Genomic DNA, 4,077 nt, shown 5'->3' with positions numbered 1-4,077 from the left:
TACATTTTAAATTGGAGGCAGAAATTACCTCAGCGTTTTTTCCAAGACTGCCTACTTTCTCCAGCGTTACTCTGGTTCTCCTCTTCTGACTTCCTTAGGAGATTCACTATGCATCTCAAGTTCCCTTCATGTCTTGCTAGTAAACACAGGTGACTGAGGATACTGTGGTCACAAGAGACCCGCTCCCCCATCAAGCAAGAGAATTTGCATACAAGGTGCATTACAGAATTACAAAAACCTGCAATGCTCTACAACTGGCATGGGGAATACACCACCAGAACTATCTGAACCTCTTTGGAAGGAGAACTGGACATTTTTCCTACCTTTCAAGTGTGTGAGATGAAATAAAAAGAAGTCTCCCCTCATCCTGTTCCCTATTCCCTGCTGTTGAGTTGTGATGCAAAGAAGGAAACAGGAGTCCACAGTGCACACAGAAAAAAAAATGCCACTCAGCTCAGGCACAGTACTCACTTATCTTGTGTGTTCTAATGACTTATGCATAGTTCACTTCTAAATGGCAGAGGCAGCACCAGACTCAGCCAATAAAGCCAAACCAGAGAAAAGTCCAGTTTTCTTTAAGTTGAAATCACAGGAAAGGGAAGGATAAATACCTTCCATCTGTATTTCAAAAGGAAAAAAGAGCAGCATGCTGCTTGATGGAGCACTTCCTGTTCTGAAAGTATGTGAAGAAGGGATGGAAATATGAAGCATAGGGGGTGGAAAAGCAACAGGAACACAGAAGGGGTAAAAACCATGGACAAGGAGGCCACAACAGAGAACATAACTCTTGTACATTTATTGTCATGCATGCAAGCCCACACTTATGGCATGACATTTTAGGAGGAGCTCAGCGTGAAAATTTCCTTATCTTTCTCCTGTAGTTCAATGAAAAAAAATAAATTACTTACATCACTTACCTTAAAATAAAGTATTTATAAGAACTAGTGTTAAGTGTTATGTATTCCACTTCTGGGGTACAAATTTAACACCTGGCACAAGAACTTGAATACTATGAATATGAGTGCTCTGAAGATCATGCTTATGTCATGCAGGTTCAAAGAACCTAGCTTCAGAAGTTCTCTTAATGTCCAAAGATATTAAGACCTACAACTATGTCCAAAGATATTAAGACCTACAACTACAACAATTAAGACTTATTCCTTCACTGTAACTGAACTCAAGTTATGTAGGACTCTACAGCTCCAGGGAAGGAAGCTTGATTCTGAAATACACAGAGATATCACCAAGAACCAGACAGTTCCCAGGGAGGTAACCTTTCTTCTTTGAGGAACTTTTCATGTGTATTCCACTTTTAGTAATTTCAACAACAGCTTGCTATGAAGCTATGTACTAAAGAGAGCTTTGCTGATGTAACTGTTGATTCTGCAACAACTGAAGTGCAGGCACAGTTGTCCTGCAAGACAAGAGCTGTGATCCTGTCTGAGAACAGGAGATATATTAGTTACTGAATTGAAGTTACCAAACTGCCCTGATCTGAAGAGACAGATAAGTCACCATTTCTACAGTAGTGCAGGAAGCCCTTGTGATCTTTGGAAATTTAAAAAACCTTTGAGTGCAACACTTATCATTAATCTTACAAAAGATACTGCTAATCTTGAAGCGTAAGGGGCCAAAAGGTTTTCTGAACATCCTTCAAAACATCTTAAAGCTATATCCAAAAGTACTATTATTGCAACCACTGCATCACCTCAACTGGAGCCATCAAAGAAATTCAATAACAAGGTTTGTGCAATTAGCTGTTATTCCCGCAGAACAAATTTGAGATCTTTATGCTGAAGTGGGAAATTCATGACCTTGGATGACCAATTTACGCATAAACTAAGCACTTAAAAGTCCAGCTGCAAACAACTTTCAACTGGAGATGTAAATTTATTCCTATATTTTCTTGTCCTTGAGTGGTCTCTATAACTCAGACATTTTCTAAACAAGTCACAGTTATCAAGAGTATATAAAGATTTTTAAAGTATAAAAGGAGCACATAAATGCTCAAACTTCAAGAAAGAAGTGAGTGAAAGTTTTTAATGAGACAATCAGAGGCAAGCACTTCTTATTTCATGGCTATTTAGTACAGATCTTCAACAAGAACCCCGTCAAAAGCAACTTTTGCCGTTGTTTTTGATTATCAAAATCCACATCTTTTTTGACAACCACAAAATGCTACAACAATTTTTTTTAGAAAATTTTCACTTCATAAAGCTACTGACTCTTCTCAGGTCAATTTATTTTTTCAGCTATTCACTAATTGTAATCTTCAGAATGACAGTTCACATTACTTGGCTAAGTGTAGACAAAAAGATAACATTCTCCTAGATAACTTTACTCAGGTTCTCAAGAAAGAAAACAATGCAAACTGATCTTTTTCTGAATGCTGGAAGAAGACATCAGCAGGTAGGACAGTAATGTTTTCTCATAGTACATGAATGGCCATTAAAAGCAAGGGTTTTATTACAAACCAGGAGCATCTTTCATGTCATTGTACTCAAGCTGCATGTAATAGTTATGGCAGCTAGCAGGAATATAGGTATGACTGAAGCCATAGAGAAGAGCAGTAGCAGGAACACCGCTAGGAATCCAAAACTTTCTGTAATTTGTTTGTGTTATGGAATTACAATTAGAACTAACACCAAAAAGTATACAATAAACAGAAAAAAAAGAGACTGGTTTTCAGTGACGAGCTGAAAAGTTTCATCACCTTTGTACTTCAGGCTTTCTACTTCGGGATGCGGTAGAATATGCAAAATGAGATCCCAGCAAGAAAACACACAACTATTCAAAAAGAGTTCAGAGTCATGCATATGGAACATACCCAGAAGTGGAATACACAAGACATTTCAAGATTCAGCAGATATTGAAAACTGCTATCTTGTTGGTATTTATTTTTTTGTAATTATACCTATACCACAACAGCAACAACATAAAAGAGGCCTTTTTGAAAAATTACTCTGCATTCTTTATTTATAGATTTCAACTTTTTTTTTCTGGTGTAACTCAACTGAAGCCCTATATAGTAACTTACCTGGCACACGAGAAATCATCTGGCATAAATCAACATTTAATGCAGCAGCCCTCTGTAAGAGATAACCCCAGGAATGCATCTGGACTTCATAGCCTAACAAAATGTCTGGGTCATATCTAGAGGGAGGGGGAAAAGAAAATGAGCTTCACATTATTTAAGAAAATATTTTCCATGAGCAGAGTATAAACAGGATTTCACTCTAATTATGGTCAAAAAAAGGATTTTTGTAACAAAAAAAACTGGAAAAAAAATAGGAGAAATATTTTCATTGGGAAAGCATTTTTTTTATACATACCTATGCTGTTTTAGCTTTGAATGAACAAAATCGAAATCTAATAAGAGCTAATAAAAGCTGTATCAAGCATGACTACAAGTTTACTACATGCAGAAGACAGGCACAATCAAATACAGCCCATTCCTCAGCATTTGCTGTACTATTTTTCTTTATGAAATAAAATAGAATTTGCTACAAGGCTTAATTTTTTTTTATTTTTATTTTTTGCAAGTATCAGTGTGTCTTGCATACTGCAGTGTATTGTATAATAATCAAAGGTCACTTCAGGTCCTAAGTGATGACTCTTCACAGGCAAAATTAAAACTGACAACTGATTGAGTTGTAAAAATGGCAACATGGAGAAAAGCAATCTCACATGCCAGATCTACTTAAACACCTTTTACTTCAACATAACATTTTTCTTTCTTTAAGATACACAAGAAATACTGATTTTATGCTGTACCTCATGCCAGGTGGAAAATTTGACTTGTTCAGGTATGAAAGAAAGAACACAGTAGCTGCCCAACTTCCAATTTAGGTCTCAGAGAAGATTTGACTAGACAGGAGAACAAGCAAGGAGGCTTCAAAGCCAAAGTGCAGGTAGGAGTTGGCTCAGTGGAGCATGCATCACCTACCTTTTAAAAAGGCACTATTAAAAATGGAAGACATTATTTGAGCAGCTAGTCATTTGCAGAAGAGCTTAAAAATGATTTTCTTGGGCTGGGAAGAAAAAGACCAGCCAAATAAATTTGTGTTATTTTTATAG

At 36.7% G+C, this 4,077-nt stretch overlaps 1 long non-coding RNA gene across 1 annotated transcript; it reads right to left on the bottom strand.

Annotated features, from left to right (window-relative positions):
• Window positions 1-4,071, bottom strand: LOC109366161. Its single transcript, XR_002112287.1, has 2 exons — window positions 3,947-4,071; window positions 1-3,153 (listed from the first exon to the last, which is right to left on the bottom strand). It is a non-coding gene; the product is annotated as an uncharacterized LOC109366161 (long non-coding RNA).
• Window positions 4,072-4,077: the final 6 nt, after the last annotated feature.

This window comes from Meleagris gallopavo, chromosome 2 (genome assembly GCF_000146605.3).
Source record: "Meleagris gallopavo isolate NT-WF06-2002-E0010 breed Aviagen turkey brand Nicholas breeding stock chromosome 2, Turkey_5.1, whole genome shotgun sequence".
Lineage (NCBI taxonomy): Eukaryota > Metazoa > Chordata > Aves > Galliformes > Phasianidae > Meleagris > Meleagris gallopavo.
The sequence above is the reverse complement of the archived record's forward strand: the minus strand, read 5'-3'. Positions and strand labels throughout refer to the sequence as shown.